This window comes from Lupinus angustifolius, chromosome LG03 (genome assembly GCF_001865875.1).
Source record: "Lupinus angustifolius cultivar Tanjil chromosome LG03, LupAngTanjil_v1.0, whole genome shotgun sequence".
Taxonomy (NCBI): domain Eukaryota; kingdom Viridiplantae; phylum Streptophyta; class Magnoliopsida; order Fabales; family Fabaceae; genus Lupinus; species Lupinus angustifolius.
In genome coordinates, this window is record NC_032011.1 from 10,037,819 (window position 1) to 10,059,269 (window position 21,451).

Here is a 21,451-nt window from a genome sequence, read left to right on the forward strand (position 1 = left end):
AAAAACTAATGGCATGACAAAGAGTACTTTTGTGAAAACTAAGAATGATTGCATGCATAATATTTCCAAAGAAAATATTGATCAATATTCTTTCTACAAATCTAAACAAAAGATGCATCAACATCAATGATGAGAAATATATTACACATTATTCATCACCTTAATTTAACATGATTGATGATTCTTGGTGCCTAATTGACTTTGTTTCACATGGTTTAGTGTTTTAGACTTTATTGGACTAACATTCCTAAAATGAGTTAATTTGTGATTATTTGACCTGATTAAATCTATTATCATTTTCATATCACATTTGGCACCAATGGCATTTTGGGCATTATGGAAGTCGAGGATATGTGTTAAAGTGAAGATTGTTTTTTTAATTTATGAGTTGTTTTTATTGTATTTTAGTTTTGGGCCCATTGTTTAGGCCCAATTCGGTTTATGTGTGGTTGGAGGGGTTAAATTCGGATTCCCCACTCCAAACACACACTCTTTTACTTTGCCTCACTTTGAAATTTAAACACATTTCCTGTTTCCCTCTTTTTGCTCTGCTAGGGTTTCATTCCTTCTTCATTTCTCATTTTCGGTTTGTTCTTCCATTGCCATGAAAGGCTAAATTTTCGGACTAAGTTCCTTTGGTAATGTATCATAACTCTTGAGGTTTTGTTATTAATGCATTTTCGGTTTCTTTATTGTTGATTTCTTCTATCTTATTTCTGAATATGGTTTTCTTAATTTTATTGCTTAGAAACTGATTGGTTGAGTTTATCTTCACATTTTTTATTTACTCTCTCTAGTGCATGAATGCTTAGTTCGTGTGAATTTGTTAATCGTTTCATGCTTATACTGATTTCGCCTAGTTCTATTACTGATTTCGCTTAGTTTGATGTTTAGGTTCTGGAACTTTGAATTGATTATCGCTTAGTTAATTGATTCTCAACAAATTCAGAAGTTAATGGTTGGAATCTAAAAATAATCTTTTGAAACCGAGGATTGAGTTGTGAACAAACGAACCAAAGGGATTTAGCTGTTTTATTACATTGCTTAACTACTGTTTCTGAATTTGGTTTATGTTCATACTATCCAACAACAACAAAAAACCCTTCTGTATGTGTGAGTATAAGGTGTTTGAAGCTTTGCTTGAAAGATAATCCTTTAGAAACGACCTATGAGTCACTTCCTAGTACTACAATTTTAATTGTTATATTATTTGTATCGGGTACGACCTCGATCAATCAACCCACATGCTTTTATTGTAAAAATGTTAGTCATACTCCTAATTCATGTCATATTAGAAAAGTTGGTATTCCAACAGACCAATATGTTTGGGTTGAGAAAGGTGCTAACCCCGCAGGACCCAAATCACATTTGGTACCTAGAAAATATTTTTAATTTGTTTTGTAGGAATACTTGAAAGCCATAAGCATAAATGTATTGTCATGACAACGGCTGTTCAAAGTACATAGCACGAGGAGATTCAAAATTATCATTTATGCAAGCAATAAAGGCCTTGTTAACTATGCATAAAACATCAAAAGAAAAATCCTTGGTATAGGTAACATTGTTATTATATTTATCTAAGTGCATGGTATGATCGTCTAACTAAATTTCTACTTGAAAAAGGTTTCAACAAAGGAAAGGTCGATACTACTCTCTTCATAAAGAAAATAAATCATTATACTTTACTTGTTCAAATTTATGTAGATGATATTATTTTTGGTTCAACTAATGAGTTGTTATGTCCCTAAGCACTGCTAAAGTAAAATATATTGCAGCAGGTAGTTGTTGCGCCCAAGTATTGTAGCTTAAGCAACAATTACAACATTATGGTTTAGACTTGGGTTGCACTCCTCTAAAGTGTGACAATACTAGTGCAATAAACCTCACAAAGAATCTATTTATGCATTCAAGAACCAAACACATTGATATAAGACATCACTTCCTTAGGGACCATGTCCAAAAGAAGGATGTGTATGTAGAATTTGTTGATACTCATAACCAACTAGCAGATATATTCACTAAACCTTTGGCAAAAGAACTTTCTATAAAATTAGACGAGAATTAGGCATTCTTGATGAAGCATATTTAACTTAAATGCCTATATATGTTTATATGAATGTTTCATTATATCTATTTCATGCCTACTTGAACTTAAATGCTTTTATTTATATTTTAATTTTTTGGTTAAAAAAATCATTTTCATAGCTTAAATTTTGCCTAAAATAAGTTTTTCTGAGGTTAGTAATCGATTACACTGGAGAGTAACCGGTTACAGGGTTGAACAAGGTGTTTTAGTACTCGATTACCCATAGTGAGTAATCGATTACTATGAGTTGTTGTTTGAAAATTTTAAAAAAAATTAATTTGAGTAACCGATTACTCAAAATGAGTAACTGATTACTTTGTGCTGTTATCTATGTATTTATGCATTTTTTTAACTTTTTCAAACTCATCTTCCTCACTCAACTCGTGCTCTCTCATTCTCAACCCTCTCAAACCCTAAAATCTTCGTTTTTGATCCGCTTCAAGTGATTTTTGTGTCTATTCTTATCACATTTTCACTCCTAAACACTTCTAAACCTTGATTTTCATGTTTAGTAACCTAAATCAAAAACCCCCAAATCTCCAAAACCTCAAAACCTAAAACTTCAAAACCAAAAATCAATGGTTTCCTCTTCAAAAACCAAGAAGCAATGCATCTCCACAACTCAAAAGAGGCAAGGAACTACTTCTACGGAGTCCAACCCTCTGGATTTGGCAAGGCTTCTAGCTAATGAGGAACAACGCAAAGTGTTTGAAGAACACTTCCATGGACGCATCATTTTCACTCCAAAATTCGGCAATGTTGGAAATTTTGAGTTTGATTTCTTTGCTGGATTGAGCATAACAAGTATGTTAAAAAAGAGGTATACATTAATATACAATGGTATATATATATTAAAAAATAGTTTGAAAATGACAAAAATTCAAATAACTTTTTTAAATGTTATCTGCATTCGCCCACTACAATTTGTAACCCGTTGTCATATAACATACATAAATTATAGATGTATTTTTTAGCCTTGTTCGATTTGGCAAACAATCACATTGCATGCAGCTACGGATGCATCATCTCTCTTGCACATAGCAATGTTTGCATGATTTGCAACGCACCACGTCACCCCATTTCTCAACCTACCTAAAACATTGGCAAAGAGAGGAGGACACAATCTCTTTCTTTACCCCGAAAAAACACACAAGTCAAATTAGAGCAATTTAAGTTGTCCCTATCAATGTTCCCCATATTCCGTGGCATTCCAATGGTGCATAAATCACTTCAGTTGTGTCCTTTTCTTTAAACCCACTTGTAAATTTTACTGTATATAGTAAATTAGTGTTCATGAATAAACAATAATAGACTTGTTATGCTCAATAATACACTGTCACTTGATGTCCATTGAGGTTCATTTATGGCATCTCTAACTATGAAGACGTAAAACACAATCTTATAAATACATTTTATAATTATTAATTTTTTTATTTCCCTTATTTACTTTAAAAAATAATTCATAAATAGATCAATTAAGCTCTCAAATTAACTACATTTATAATTTTGATAATTAAGCTGAGATCTTATTTCAATAAAATGATTTTATTTTTAAAAATTATCATTACTTGTTTTTTGTTATGAAGCCCTCCTAGCAACTGTACTGATTATTTCTTTTTTCATGAAATATATCATGTCGTTTGCAAAAATAAATAAATTTTGGACTCATATAGATATTATTTGAAAAAAATCAGGAAGCTCATTTGCACACCTAAAATGCATATAGCCCCATTAGTGGTGATGTGGTGTCCCATGGTAAAATGGCTGGACCTATTTCCTTTTGCAAAGGGATATACTAATAATATTAATATTTAAGAAAAATATGTATATATCAATAATGTAAGAGATTTATATACTATTATTTTATCATTTACCATTTATATTTAACCAGCATTAACTCTTAAATAAAAATAATATAAATAAATGGTAGATGATATACAGTTTGTGTATAAATCTTTAGATTGTTAGTATATAAATATTCCACTTTTAATATATTTAGACCATGAAAATCATGCACTATAAAAAAAGAATTAAGTATAAAGAATCCAAAAATAAATTATTTTATAATTTTGGACATCTTTTCTCTCTTATTTGTACATTTGATTAAGTAATTTAATTATTAAAAAAATATATACACTCACAATGTAAAAGTTTTATACACAATTAATATATCATCATCATTCATTTTTAATTAGCATTGACTATTAAAAAATTAATACAAATAAATAATAAATAATGTATTAATTGTATATAAATATTTATATTGTAATTACGTAAATATTACATTTTTTAATTATTACTAAGGCTACACTTATAATTCGTCCCATCGTTTTCTTGTTAGATACATTTAAATCAACCACATGGGATCGACAACATCAAATGGGTTGTCAAATCCTGCATTTGATGAAGGAGAAACTCAAGAGTCTGAAAATTAAGATCAAGAAATAGAACTATGAGGTTTTTGGGTACATGAATGCTTAAATTGAAAAAGTTTCTAACGAAATTAATTCACTGGATCTTCTCGGGGAGATGTCGATCCTGGATTTGGATCAAATTCACCATTGCTCTTTGCTATCCGCATTATGGTGCCAGTCGTGCTTCCTTGGGAGAGTCTCCTCATCCAAAAATCGAGAATTAAACGGTTGAAGGAAGGTGATGCTAATTCAAAAAAAATTCATATTGTATGAAAGACAGGAATAGAAGGAATCAAATTCTTGGTTTGTCCTTTGATTGTGTTTGGATTGATGATCTGGTACAAATCAGTATTGGGGATCACTAATTATTTTAAAGATGTCTTTAAGGGGAGTCAGTTCAGAAGACCTTCGCTGGATGGAGTCTCTTATAACACATGTCTTTAAGATTTCAGAGGTTTTTTCGGATTTGGAGATAAAGGAAGCAGTTTAGAGTTGTGACTCGAATAAAAGCCCGGGTCCTGGTGGTTTTAACTTCAAGTTTTTTCAGGATTTCTGGGATCTGCTCAATCTGGATGTTTGCTGCTTTATGCGGGAGTTTCATTCTAATGGTAAGCTTCCTAAGGGTCTTAATTGCTCATTTATTGCTTTGATTCCAAAAATCCTCAGTCCAAACATGATTTAGGATTTTAGACCAATCTCTCTGGTTAATTCTCTCTAAAAGATCCTATCAAAGGTTCTGGCTCATAGATTGAAATCAGTCATTGGATCTCTTATTTCAGAGTCCCAAGCTGCCTTTATTAAGATTATGAGCATTTTGGATGCGGTCTTTGTGGTTAATGAAGTAATTCATTTTACCAAAAGGGGTACCGACGGGTGTGTCACTCTGAAGGTTGATTTTGAGAAAGCCTATGATTCTGTGGATTGGGGTTTCTTAGACTATATGATGGGTAGGTTTGGTTTTCCAGTGTTGTGGAGGAACTGGATCAGATCTTGCTTATCTTCTGCTACTTTGTCCATTCTTATTAACGGTTGTCCTTCAGAGAAGTTTTCGGTATCCATAGGTATTAGACAAGGTGACCTAATGACCCCCTTTCTTTTCATGTTGATTGCTGAGGGTTTTTCTGGTCTGCTTTGATCAGCAAAGGAATTGGTAATGCTTAGCAGTTTTAAAGTGGGTTCTAATCAAGTTGAAGTCACTAATCTTCAATTCATGGATGATACTATCTTGGTGTGTTATCCATCCACGTCTAATATTTGGTGTTTGAAGAGCATTATATGTTGTTTTGAGCTTGCTTCGGGGTTAAAGGTGAATTTCAAGAAAAGTTTTCTCTTTGGTATTAAAGTGAATCAAAATTTCTTATATGCAGCCTCAGATTTATTATCTTGTAGCATTGGTACCTTTCCTACTAATTATTTGGGTATCCCGGTGGGTGTGAGCCCTTACTGGTTCTTTTCCTGGACTTCAGTGATTACAAAGATAGTTTCTAGGCTTTCTTCCTAGAAGAGAAGGCTTATTTCCTTTAGTGGGAGGGTGGTGCTCATTAACGTTGTCCTTGCCAACATCCCCATTTATATGATGTCTCTTTTTAAAAGACCCCAAAAAGGTTATTGTGAGCCTTATGCAGATTCAGAGGAGATTCCTCTAGGGAAACAATCAGAATGGTAAAGGTATAGCTTGGATTCCTTGGGTTGAGGTGTGTCGGCCTAAACATATAGGTAGTTTAGGGGTTAAAAACTACGTTGTTTAACAAGGCCCTTCTTGGTAAGAGGAAGTGGACATTTCTATTGGAGCGTGACTCGTTTTGGGCTAGGGTGATTGGAGCTAAATATGGTAATTCGTTTACCCCTCAAAATTCACTTATCTCACCTTGGTGGAAGGTGATTTGTTCTGTGGGTAAAAGCCTGGATCGTGCTATTGACTAGTGTCATCATTATGCTTGGAAGTCTATCATTGATCGTCGTGACACAAGGTTATGGACTGATGTCTGGTTAGGAATGAGTTCGTCGTAGTTTGTTTTCCGAGGCTTTTCTCGGTGGCGGAGTCAAAGGATGTGTTGGTGGCTGATTGTGGTAGTTGGCAGGGAGATCTATGTTTTCTTGTCGAATGGGTGTGTAATTAAGACCGTACCCGATGCAAATAATATAACAATTAAAAACTACAATACTAGGAAGTGACTCCTAGGTCGTTTCTCATGGTTTATCTTTCAAGAAAAGCTTCAAACACCTTATACTCACACACACAAGGGGGTTTTTTATCGTTGGATGGTATGAACATAAATCAGATTCAGAAAACAGTAAAGCAATGTAATAAAACGGCTAAATTATTTTGGTTCTTTTGTTCACAACTTAATCCTCGGTTTCAAAAGATTAATTTCAGATTCCAAACATCATCTTCCTAATTTGAATAGTTTCACAACCTAAGCCTTTAACTAAGCGAAATCAGCATAAGCCTGGAACATTAACAAATTCACACAAACTAAGCGTTCATGCACTAGAGAGTAAATCAACTAAACGAAGATAAACTCACAAACCAGTTTCCAAGCAATAGGATTAATCAACCACATTCAGAAATAGGATAGAGAAAAAATAGTAAAGAAACCGAAAATATATTAATAAAAATCGTCAAGAGTTGTGATACATTACCAAGGGAATTTAGTCCATAAATTTAGTCTTCCATGACAATGGAAGAACAACCCGAAAATGAAAATGAAGAATATGTGAAACCCTAACAGAGCCAAAATAGAGAGAAAAAATGCCTTATGTTTCAAAATGATAGAATGTAAAGTGTGTGTGTTTGGAGTGAGAAATATGAATTTATCCCCTCCAAAACACATAAAATGAAATTGAGCTTAAAACATGGGCCTAAAACTAAAACCGAATTTAGAAATAAAAAACTCCTAAAATAAAAATACAATTTTCACTTCAACACATATCCTCCACTTCCATAATGTCCAAAAGGCCATCGATGTCAAATATGATATGAAAATGATAATAGATTTAATCGGACCAAATAATCTCAAATTAACTCATTTTAGGAATATTAGTCCAATAAAGTCTAAAATGGTAAACCATATGAAACAAAGTCAATTAGGTACCAAGAATCGTCAATCACACTAGATTAAGGTTATGAATAGTGTGTAATATATTGCTCATCAAATATCCCCATACTTAACCTTTTGCACTCCTGGGCAAAATTAAGAAATAAGGCTATGGTAGTCGATATGCACCAAAATGAGTCATAAAAACTAGAAAATGAAACATCTAATAAAATCACATACTTCACAATGAAATCTAGGAAATGAAATGAAATGGGAAAAATCAAACACACAAGAGTAGAAGCATTAAATCAAGATATCCATGAACATCATCCAATGAATTCAAGTATGCCAAAAACCAATTAAACCAAGAGGCGAGTCACAAAAATGATAGTACCTCACACGATATGCTCTCTAAAGTGTTTACACTCATGTGTCTTAGGTTTCAAGTGTTTACACTCAAAATACTTCATGAAAACAAACACAATCATAGGCTTGACAAGCCTCTAACATCAACATCATAAGCACAAACGCATAAAGATCAAAATGACTTTTCAATGTTGTAATGGGGCCAAGGATAAAGTAGGATAAATATAGGATATGTAGCTAAAACCAAATGGAATAGAGGAGCAATGGGGAATAAGTAAAAAGTAAGTAAGAATCACCCCAAAATAAGACCAAATCTCTAATTCCAATCCTCTTTTCCTTACTCAACATTTTATTCACTTTTGTTTCTCTTTTTGTTGTTTTTTCTTTTTTATTTTCGTTTTTTGTTCGTTTTTTAACACTTATGTACACAATTGTATCAACCATCATTAAGACATAACCAAGAATCCACAAGATTTGAAGAACAATGCACCATTTCTTACTTAATACTCATTCCCAAAACAATTCCAAAATTCCCTAAGGTTAGGTCAATCATGGTTTTTCACTTATAAGCTTGTAATGAGCTAAATAACAAGGAAAGAAGTAAAAAAGGCTCAAAGGAGCTATCAAAGGATAAATTCATTCAAGGTAGACCTATATGACTCAGTGGCTTATTAAAAAAAATGCTTAGATCACTTTAATATGTGCATGTGAATATCAAGTATCAACAAGCAACAAGTCAAGTTCTAGAGTACAAGTAATCAAGAGTGCAATCACACATGAAAGAATATTAGATGACATACAACAATACACCCACAATTAAGGCTCAAATTCTCACAAGGAAACACATTAGTAACAACAAAAGGACCAATCCACCTAGAATGAAGCTTACCACTCATGAGTCCAAGCCTAGAGTTGTAAAACACTTTTTGGCCACCCAAAAATTCATTTCTAGAAATCAAGTTATCATGGAATCTTTTGGTCTTCTCTTTGTGGAACTTAGAGTGGTCATAGGCTTATAAGAGGATCTCATCGAGTTCATTCAATTGGAGTTTTCTTTCCTCGCTAGCTTGATCAAGAGCCAAGTTACAAGTTTTCACATCCTAATATGCACGATACTTTATCTCTACAGGAAGATGACATACTTTACCAAAGATAACCCGATAAGGGAACATCCCTATGGGTGCCTCGTAAGCAGTCCTTTGTGCCCAAAGAGCATCCTCAAGTCTGTTGCTTTAATCCTTTATGTTAGGTTGTACCATCTTCTCCAAGATCCTCTTTATCTCTCTGTTTGAAATTTCAGTTGGCCCATTATATTGGGGTGATAAGGTGTGGAAACTCCATGAACAACCCCATATTTCTTGAGCATGGCTTGTATGGATCTATTACAGAAGTGAGTACCTTGGTCACTAACAATGACTCTGGGTATGCCAAACCTGCAAAAAGTATGAGACCTACCAAAATCCATAATAACCCGAGCATCATTATCCCTGGTGGCCTTAGCTTCCACCCATTTAAAAACATAATCAACATTAAGCAGAATATAGTAAAAGCTAAAAGACACAGGAAATGGACTCATGAAATCAATACCCCAAAACTTAAACACCTCATAAAACAACATAGGTTGTTGAGGCGTCTCTTGTCTTTAAGAAAGAGTGCTACCTGCTCTTTGACACTGCTCACAAGTGCTACAAATCCTCCACACATCTTTGAAGATGGTGGGCCAATAAAATCTAGAGTCAATCACCTATTGTGCTATCCTTTGGGTACTAAGATGACCACCCAATGCAGAAGAATGACAAAACTAAAGGACTGATTTAATCTCATGATCTGGAATGCATCTTCTAGTAGTCTGGTCAGTACACAATCTCCACAAATAGGGATCATCCCAAACATAATATTTAGCATCACTCTTAAGTTTATCATTTTGAACTCTAGATGCAAGTGGAGGAAAAACAGACGCAACCAAATAATAACAATGTTAGAAAACCAAGGGGTGGGGAAAGAAATAGAAATATTCAAAACCTATTCATCAGGAAAATCATCTCTGATATGTATCATATCAACATCTCCCTCAATCCTGCTCAAGTGGTCAGCCAACGAATTTTGTGCTCTACTCTTATCACGGATGTCCAAATCAAACTCTTGGAGTAAGAGCATCCATATAATTAGCCTTGGTTTGGAATTAGCTTTTTTCAATAGGAACTTCAAAGATGCATGGTCACTGAATACAACAATTCTAGAACCAAGCAAATAAGACCTAAACTTATCCAGAGCAAATAGAATAGCTAAAATGCTTTTTCAATTGTGGTGTAATTTACTTGTGCAGCATCTAAAGTTCTGGAAGCATAATAAATTACCCTAGGCAGTTTGTCCACTTTTTGAGCAAGGACAACCCCCAATGCATAATTAGAAAAATCACACATCAGCTCAAAAGGGACTGCCCAATCAGGTGCTTGGATTATAGGAGTGGTGGTCAAGGCTCCCTTGAGGCAATCAAATGCCTCCCTACATTTCTCATCAAAATCAAAGACCACCTCCTTTAATAGGTTGGATAGTGGAAGAGCCTTCTTGCTAAAATCTTTAATGAACCTGCGATAGAAACCTGCATGACTAAGAAAAGAACGAACCTCTCGCACGCAAGAGGGGTAAGTCAATTGTGAAATAACATCTATCTTGGCAGGATCTATCCCAATTCCCTTATTTGAAATCACATGCCCCAAAATTATGCCCTGCTCTACCATGAAATGACATTTTTCGTAATTCAGAACAAGGTTAGTGTTGATGCATTTATGTAGAACTTTATCCAGACTATCAAAACATGCATCAAATGAAGATTCATAAACAGTGAAATCATCCATAAACACCTATGTACAACTCTATAAAAAAATCACTTAAAATACTCACCATACACCTCTGGAATGTACTAGGGACGTTGCATAGGCCAAAAAACATCCTTCTATAGGCAAAAGTGTCAAAGGGGCATGTGAATGTGGTCTTCTCCTGATCCTCAAGAGCAATATGAATCTACAAATACCCAGAAAAACTATAAAGAAAACAGTAATGAGATTTACCTACTAAGCGCTCAAGCATCTAATCAATAAATGGCAAAGGAAATTGATCATTTCTTGTTGCTAGGTTGAGCCTCCTATAATCAATGCAGACTTTCCAAATGTTCTGCACTCTAGTAAGAATCGGTTAATCTCTCTCATTTCCCACCACTGTAATTCTTGTCTTCTTTGGAACCACCTGAACCGGACTCACCCAATGACTATCAGAAATGGGATACATAATCCCATCTTGAAGAAGCTTTGTGACCTCTTTCTTCACAACCTCAATGATCACTAGATTGAGTCTTCTTTGTGGTTGCCTCACTGGTTTAGCTTCATCTTCGAAGAGTATCCTATGCATGCACATGGATAGGCTAGTACTAGGAATGTCAGCTAAGATCCAACCAATTGCCTTCCTGTGATTCTTCAGCACTTGCAATAACTTCTCCTCTTGATCAACAACAAGGGAGGTGGAAACAATAATAGAGAGCTTCTCATCATCCTTTAAGTAAGCATACTTGAGCTTTTCAGGTAAAGGTTTAAGCTCGAATAGAGAACCCTTCAAAATAGATGGAACCAAAGTAGCAGACATAGATTCTGCATCCTGCACCTGAACAAGTAAATCAGATTGTTTTATGATGTCTACATCAATTGGGTTAGTGCAATCTGATCCTACAACATTTGGGTCAACAGAAATATGCAGAAACTCATCAATACAAGAATTACATATTTCAGAATCAATACATGTATGACAAGTGTATGAATCTATCAATGCCATAGAATCAAAATCATTAAAAAAATCAGAGATATGCTCATTAGTTAACTCATCAAGTAAATCAATATGAAACACGGAATGGTCCTCAGATGGATGCTTCATAGCATCAAAAATATTAAACTTGACCACAATATCATCACACTCCATAGATTATGTTTCAGCGTGGACATCTATCTTGATTCGGCTGTTCTAAAAAATGGCCTCCCCAAAATAATAGGAAATGGGTTACGGGAAGATCTCTCTTCCATATCGAGAATATAAAAATTAGCAGGAAAATTAAGTTCACCAACCCGAACCAAGACATCCTCTATCAAACTAGTTGGGTAGGCTGTACTTCTATTTTCTAATTGAATCACTACCCCAATGGGTAGCATAGGTCCAAGTGAAAGAGACATGAAAACAAACATAGGCATAACATTAATCAAAGCTCCTAGATCTAGCATGTCATTCTCAAATTTGCTATTACCTATTATGCAAGGTACAACAAATGTACCTGGGTCCTTACATTTTTCAGGAATGTGAGGAACAGGTTTACTATTAGTGCGGAAACATTTCTGCCCAAGCTGATCCTCTCATTGCCTTTGAGCCTCCTCTTGTGAGTTCACAACTCCTTTATAAATTTTGCATATCTTGGAATTTTCTAGATTATATTAAGTAAAGGTATGTTCACCTCTACCTTTATAAATGTGTCCAAGATTTCCTTATCTACCTCTTCCATCTTCTTACTTGGAATGGCTCTCAGAGGAAATGGAAGAGGAATGGAAGATGGTTGTGCAACGCTTGTGGAAGGTTCACTAGCATCAATTTCTACACTAGTACTCTCAGTCTCTTGTAAAATTGGTTGCTTCATTTTTTATGCAACTACATCAACTTCAATTTGTTTGCATGACCTTAGAGTGATGACACTCACATTCTTCGGGTTGACCACAGTTTGGAAAGACAACTTATCAGAATTCTAAGAGTACAATGTGTTTAATAAAGTAGCCATCTATCCCATCTAGGTGGTCATATTCTGAATGGAGGACTCTTGTCTTTGAATGAAAGCTCTGGTCTCTTTCTGGAATTGTATATTCTGCAATGTCATCTACCTCACCAATTCTTCCAGTGAAGGTTCACTAGGTGTAGGAGCAGGATTACTATTAACTTGTTGGATGAGGCATATATGGTCTATTTTGTGTAGCATTATTATTCTGAAATGGTGGTCCTGGATGAGGCGGTGAAGGATCAGACCATCTAAGATTCGGATGATTCCTCCAACCAGGATTGTATCTTCTTGATGAAGGAATATAATTTAGATCCTATTGTTGAGGTTTGTTGTTGTAAATATTTATAGCATAGGCCTCAAAATGGTCACCAGTTTTGGGCTCCAAACGAGAAAAACAAACATTAGCATAATGGTCAGTTATGGTGCAAATGCCACAAACTCGTGCTGCAAGTGGAGGTTTCTGTTGATTCATGGCAAGTTGAGTGACCAAGGTGGCAACAGAGTCAATTTTTTTCTCAAGTTTATCTTGACTCACTGAATCTGTCCCAATATCGTGGACACCTCTGACCACTATAGCATCACTACTTCTTGCATTGAACTGTTGAGAGTTGGAAGACATCTTGACAATCAAACCTCCAGCCTCTAAAGGGGTCATATTTCCAAGTGCGCCACCACTAACAACATCAATGATATTGCTCTCCATCTTATTCAGACCCTCATAAAAATATTGTAGGAGGAGTTGTTCAGATATCTGTTGATGGGGGAAGCTTGCACATAGCCTCTTGAATATCTCCCAATATTCATATAAACCTTATGCATGTAGTTGTCTGATTCCAGAAATATATTTGTTGATTCCATTGGCTCTAGAGGCAGGAATGAATTTTTCAAGGAAGATTCTCTTCAAGTCATCCCAACTAGTGATAAAACCAGGGACCAAGTAATACAACCAATCTTTTGCATGACCCTCAAGTGGATGTGGGAAGGCCTTCAGACATATGCGATCCTCTTGGACATCATGAGGTTTCATGGTGGGACATACAATGTGCAACTCCTTAAGATGCTTATGAGGACATTCACCTGCAAGTCCATGAAACTTTGGCAACAAATGGATTAGTCCAGTTTTGAGCACATATGATACGTCCTCATTGGGATATTTGATACACAAGCTTTCATATGTGAAGTCAGGTGCAACCAGCTCCCTTAATGTCCTCTCGCGTGGGATTTGAGGTGGTTCGGCCATATTTATAGAATGCTCATAATCAGAGTATGCAACAGAATGTACAAAGACAGTAGAATACGCAGAAACAACAGAACTAATCCACTATCAGCAAGATTAACACTATGAAGAAAACACTCACTATCTAAAGTTAAATTCCTAACTTGACTAACTAACCTATAAAATGTTCTATCAATTTCAAGATCTATTGGATGCAAAGAGTCAGTATTTCTCTTAGTCATGCACTAAATGCAATAGTAACAACCATGTAGGATAGTAAGAGAAATACATGTTAAATTTCAGTGATCAACCAGAACATTGCATCAATAAAATCATAATATCATAGGAAACATCCACAAAAAGTTTCAAGAAAAACTCAAAGCCTAACTAATTGAATTAAAAATAAAATAATTAAAATAATTGAAAAATAAAACTAGTAAAATAAGAAATAAATAATAAAAAGACTCTTTTTCTACCCCAAATGCATATATAATATGTCCAATTCATATTAACGGTTCAAAAGTTATGCCCAAAATAGAAAATCAACAACAAAATAGGTCACTACCTGTCTGTATCTCACAACTAGCAGCGAGATGACTGACAATGATGTATCCAGTTTTCAATATATGATGAAAGAAGTGTGGAAACAAAGTTTCATACAAAAATTTCAACCACAACTATATTAACCAAAATACACCAGAATCCACCAACAAGCAAATGGCTAAATAAAACAGCACACAAAGAACAGAACATGCAGTTTTTGAAACCCAAATAGAATGGTTATTCTAAGACACATCCTAAACTATACTAAGAACCTTTGATAAGAACTGATAATCCCCGGAAGTGGTGCCAAATTTAATCGAGGCCGTACCCGATGCAAATAATATAATAATTAAAAAATGAAGTACTAGGAAGTGACTCCTAGGTCGTTTCCCAAGGATTATCTTCCAAGCAAAGCTTCAAACAACTTATACTCACACAAAAAAGGTTTTTTTATTGTTGTTGGATGGTATGAACATAAATCAGATTCAGAAAACAATAAAGCAATGTAATAAAACGGCTAAATCCCTTTGGTTTGTTTGTTCACATCTCAATCCTCGGTTTCAAAAGATTAATTTCAGATTCTAAACATCATCTTCCTAATTTGAACAATTTCACAACCTAAGCCTTTAACTAAGTGAAATCAGTATAAGCATGAAACATTAACAAATTCACACAAACTAAGCGTTCATGCACTAGAGAGTAAATCAACTAAACGAAGATAAACTCACAAACCAGTTTCCAAGCAATAGGATTAAGCAACCACATTCAGAAATAGGATAGAGAAAAAAATTGTAAAGAAACTGAAAATGAATTAATAACAAAACCTCAAGAGTTGTGATACATTACCAAGGGAATTTAGTCCAAAAATTTAGCCTTCCATGGCAATGGAAGAACAAACTGAAAATGAAAATGAAGAAGAAGTGAAGCCCTAACAGAGCCAAAAGAGGGAAAACGAAAATGCCTTATATTTCAAAATGATAGAATGTAAAGTGTGTTTGGAGCGGAGAAACTGAATTTAACCCCTCCAAAACAAAGAAAATGAAAATGGGCTTAAAACATGGGCCCAAAACTAAAACCGAATTTAGAAATAAAGAGTCCTAAAATAAAAATACAATCTTCACTTTAACACATATCGTCCATTTCCATAATCCCCAAAATGACATTGGTGCCAAATATAATCTGAAAATGATAATAGATTTAATCAGGCCAAATAATCCCAAATTAACTCATTTTAGGAATATTAGTCCAATAAAATCTAAAACACTAAACCATGTGAAACAAAGTCAATTAGGCACCAATAATCATCAATCATGCTAGATTAAGGTTATGAATAGTATGTAATATATTGCTCATCGGTGTGGAAGATTCTTGGAATTGGAGGTTGTCTAAAACCGACAGTTATGAAGTCAAATCGGCTTATGAGGCATCCTTAAACATTACTATCTTGCCTACTGATGTGATGTTATTTAAAGCTTTGTCTAATTGCATGATGTCCAAGGTTTGTTGTTTTGTGTGGAAGCTTCTTAAGGTGAAAGTTGCATCAAAGCTGATACTATATAAGCGCCATGTAATTCGGGATCAACAACAGTTGGATTGTATTTTTTGCAGCAACCATGAGGTGGAATCCGTGGATCATCTATTTATTTCCTGCAACTTTGCTAAACAGGTTTGGTATGCGTTTTATGCTTGCCTTGACATGTATTTTAATTGTGTTTCGTCCTCTGTTTTGGATAAAAGTGAAGGCTGCTCATCCTTGAAGGATGTTATGGAATTTGGTTGTGTGATCTTTATGGGTGTTGCGTAGCGTAATGAAGTTATTTTTTATGGTATTGGTTTTAGTGTTCTTCATGTTCTTAATTCTATTAAGATTCGTTCTTGGTTGTGGTTTTCTTCTTCTTTGGACCTTAATTTATTTTCTTTTTCCAATTGGTGCATTGATCCTTGGACTTGTTTAGACAGCTGTTTGTAAGGGGTTGCTCTTTTGTTTTCCTCTATTGCGGTTTCTGTTGGTTGTGCACCCTTGGTGCCTTTAATCTATTATCTTTACTTATCAAAAAACAAATCCTGGATTTGGATGAGGTACCACTTATAATTCATCCAATCTTTTTCTCGTTGGACACATTTAAATCAAGCACATGGAATCGACATCATCAAGAGATTAAGCATGGAGAGGCAAATACTATAAAAAATAAAGGAAATAAAATGGTAAGACATTTTTATCATTTTATATATAATAGAATAACACTTTTGTCATTAAAAACATAAGGAAATTCAAATATTTGTCTCTCCACTAATGGAGATGATCATTGTTCTGAAGTAAGACTAACCATAACATACAAGATTGTAATTTTATGATTCCACTATAAGCATGTATAAGATGGGATACAAGCAACTATGTTAGCATGTTGAGAATTTATTGTTGGGTATTGCAAATATGATTTAGTATTTTTTTTGTATTATCAAAGGTATTCCATTATTTTTTGGATACGAAACTAATCACTTTTGAGGTATATGGCTATCCCTACCAACAAATATCGCTCATAGGAATTGAATTATATTTTGATTTTTTGAGAGATCTAGTATGGTTTTATACTAGACCAATACATTTTTAGTAATATGATTTAGTGTAAGCTCTATTGTTGGGTATTGCAGATATGATTTAGTGCATATGTACAAGGTTGTTCAGCTTTCTAATATGTTGCAACATAAATTTAAGCTCTATTTATTTTCATTCCTAATATGCATTTGTATGCTCTATTTCCTCATTAATATAACCATTGCCATTACTTTATGAGGAGCTAGCGTAGCTGCATGGTAAATAAGCCACAAGTGCAATCTATTTACAAATATGACATTGTGAGTAACTAATAAAAGAAATTAAAATTGAGGGTAGCTCTTTACTTCTTTCCTTGTGAGGCACGTTTTGATAGACAAATTTTAGTAAACTTGAACTCATAACCTCTTCCACTCCATTCCTTAAATATTTCACTTGTACAATCAAACCACCTTATGAACATACTAGTAGAAATAGATATATCCTCTGTGACATGTACACTACTTGCACAATAAGATATTTAAGAATTATTTGTTATTGTAAAATATAAAAGTGTGAATAAATTATGAATTCCAAATAAGAATAAGAATAATATTTGTTATTATGAAACAAATCTAAATACTATTTATAATTTATTGAGATATAATAAATTACAAAATAATATATGAATCCAAGATAAAAATGGAATTGCTATTTTCAAATAAAGATTCTCTTGCTCCCATTTTAACCTCAAGTGGCTATATACGCGCACACACATGTATATATATATATATATATATATATGTATGTGCGCGTGTGAGAATGGAGATTTCCTGTCGTGGTTTGTGTCATTATTTGTGTATTGCACCAATTAAAATTTGTTATTCAATTAAAAAGAAAAATCATAAAAAAATTATATTATTTAGTTTAAATTTATTGAACAGGAAAAGACATTATTTTAGAGATGGCAAAATGGATTGTTTTGCCCATGTTTGCAAATACCCACAAAATTTAAGTGGGTGTGTGGGTACCCGCATTTTCTTAACAAACAAATATTGCATACTTTGTCCATTTTAAAACGGGTTAACGGGCATGAAGCGGCCGCGAGCATTGATAAATAAATAAAAATTAAAAAATTCATATAATAATGTAGTTGAAAATAATTTTTTTAAAAATATTTTATATGAAATTGAATAAATCACATCACAATTTTTTAAGCATTAAATTACATCATATTATAATTTTTCTGAATTTTTTAAGGCATTAAACCATATATCATGCTTGGGATTGTCCACATTGCCTAATAGAAATGTCTACGAGCACAACTGCAAATGAGCAGAGCTAAACAGGAAAATAAATAAATTTATATGTCCCACTTACAAAATTTTGTAGCCTTTGTCTGTTTTACCATATATATATATATATATATATATAAGAAGAGTAATTTACCTCTTTCTCCCTATCGATCTTTGACCCGATTCTGCTCCCCGAGCCTTAGCAGCCCACCCCATAACTCGATTCTGCTCCCCGGGCCTTAGCAGCCCACCCTATAACCTGCTTCCCTCGACTGACTTTAGAGAAGAGGAGGGGGATTTCTAAGAATGAAAATTCTATTCATAAAGGTAGTTGACTTGCTTACTTTTTAGAGTCAAGAATCCTTGTTTTCTCCAAAGGAAAATGGCTCCACAGGACCTATGCCTCTATCCTGACGAGGTTATCGTCACCGATGGTAGTCGTGAGTTTGCGGAGTACACAACCTTAAGGTCGTGGGTCCGAAAATGGCTTAAGATCAAAATTAAAGTCTTCTTTGTCATCTTTTTACATGGTTATTGGTTAACATTTCAGATCATGACCCCAAATGTGTTCTATTTGCTGTTGTCGGTGAACAATTTCATGACTATCATGAATATCTCAACTATGATGCACATCCCAACTATTAACCAAATTAATTGTCATGCTTTTAACTCAAAAAATAGACATTTTCTTGGACAACCCTGAATCTATGTCATATGTCATTTTGTTGTTCCCATTATATCTACAGAAAAAAAAACAAACGTGAAATATAAAAAAGTATTCTAGTCCATATAACAAATAAAGTTGCAAATATAAAGGATATGATTGACAAATAAAGCTGCAGAAATAAAGAAAAAATAGTCATTTATTAAGATCTCCATGGGATAGTTCAGAAACTTAACATAGATTAAAAATGAAAAAATGGTATATGAGAGAGATTGAAGACATGCTCTCAAGTCCATAACCCAAATCTTTCACAGATGTCTCTACAACTCCTTTGCAAACTTTGGTCGTGATTCGTCTCAATGACCAGAGCGAAAAAGGGTTTGCAGGTTGTGACGGTAAGAACGACAATGGTTCCTGGGTGAGAACAATGATGGTTGGTGCTTAAGGGTTGTAAGTGATGACAGTGTGGGCGATTGGATTGAGAGTGAACGTCGAAGAAGTTATAGAGACAAATAAGATGGATTGTGGTTGGTGCTTAAGAAGATAAGCAAGTTGGAGAGAAGATGAGTCTTTGGTCTCAGATTGTGTTCAAGAAGAATGAAGTTGGATTGAAAGGATGGGTGAGAGGAGTGAAAATTAATTGAAATTATTAAAATGTCCATATGACTTAAGTACAATTCAATAAAATTGTAAGTGTAATTTTTGTCCAATAATTTTGGCACACAATGCTAACATGATCCTTCATAAAAAAAGGCATGACTCATGTTAGCAAATCCCAAAATATATATATATAACCCTCCCATCTCAAACACTACACAACCTATCTGAAAAATATTTCTCTAACAGTCATGGATTCCTCTTCCATTCATATAGCAATGTACTCATGGTTTGCAATGAGTCACTTAACTGCATATCTCCACTTAGCCAACAAATTAGCCAGCAAAGGAAACAAAATATCCTTCATCTTCCCTAAAGGAACAATATCCAAGTTATCTCATTTTAATCACTTCCCAAACCTTATAACCTTTGTTCTATCACTGTTCCTCATGTTCAAGGGCTTCCTCATGGTGTAGAGACCACTTTAGATATTCCTTTCTCTTCAAACTCACTTCTCATGACAGCATTTGATCACACCCAGAAGGAAATTGAACTTCTTCTTGTTGATCTAAAACCCAGTATTGTTTTCTTTGATACTGCATTTTGGCTACCATATCTTACTAGAAACTTGGGTACCAAATGTGTTACTGTTCTGTATTGGGTTATTACTTCACCATCTGCTTCTTTTGTTGAATACACTGTAAGAAAGAGTGAAGGAAATGATGAAGTTGAATTCCCTGGTTCTTCTTCTATCAAGCTTCATGCTCATGAGGCTCGGGCCATGGATGCAATCCTGAAGAAGGAATTTGGAAGTGGTATTAGTTTATATGAACGTATCAGGAGAGCTTCAACTATGGCTGATGCAATGGGATTCAAAGGTTGTAGAGAAATTGAAGGACCCAATGCAGATTACATTGCAAATGTGTATAAGAAGCCTGTTTTACTTTCAGGGCCTATACTTCCTGAGCAACAAACCTCAGCATTGGAGGAAAAATGGGCTTTGTGGCTTGGAAAATTCAAGACTGGTTCAGTCATTTTTGTTGCACTTGGAAGTGAATGGGAATTGCCACAAAATCAGTTCCAAGAATTGGTGTTGGGTCTTGAACTAACAGGTTTTCCATTTCTTGCAGCACTTAAGGCACCTCTTGGATTTGAATAAGTTGAAGCTGCTCTTCCAGATGAATTCAAAGAAAGGGTTCAAGGAAGAGGGGTTGTGCATGGAGGTTGGGTACAACAGACATTGAATTTGAAGCACCCTTCTATAGGGTGCTTCATTACACATTGTGGATCAGGGTCTATGATAGAAGCGCTTGTAAGCCAGTGTCAATTGGTTCTTTTGCCTCATATATTTGATCAGATTATTACTGCAAAGTTGATAACTGCTAGCTGCTGGTGTTGAGGTTCGGAAAGGTGAAGAAGATGGTTTGTTCCCTAAGGAGAGTGTTTTTGAAGCTGTGATGACTGTGATGAATGAGTTGGTAAGGAAATGAAGGTGAACCATACTAAATTAAGAAGCCTTTTAGTCAGTGAGGGTTTGGAATCCACTTATGTTGACAATTTCGACCACAAGCTACATGAGTTACTTGGATGATTTCTAAGTTACCTTCCATCCTTATTGTAAATGGGTTACAATGAAATCTGTGCTAATAAATTAGTGCTACCTGCATGTCTGCAAGTAATGTTAATCTTGTTTGAGTCAACTAGCTAGGGTTTGATAGAAGATGATATATTGTGCTTTTGCTGCATACACTAAATGTGGTATTAATTGTTGGACACTCACACTAGCGCACTCAAAGCCCAAGCCAGTTCTATCCATGAAGAAACAATTAAAACATTTATAATTGTTTTAACTGTTTTTCAGTTTTCCTTTCCCCTTTTTATTTTTCTTTGTT

The 21,451-nt window shown here is 34.5% G+C and overlaps 1 long non-coding RNA gene and 1 pseudogene across 1 annotated transcript; both read left to right on the forward strand.

Annotated features, from left to right (window-relative positions):
• On the forward strand, positions 5,823 to 18,758 carry LOC109342567. The gene is made up of 3 exons (XR_002107084.1): positions 5,823 to 5,834; positions 10,676 to 10,679; positions 18,677 to 18,758. It is a non-coding gene; the product is annotated as an uncharacterized LOC109342567 (long non-coding RNA).
• On the forward strand, positions 19,764 to 21,221 carry LOC109343334 (annotated as a pseudogene).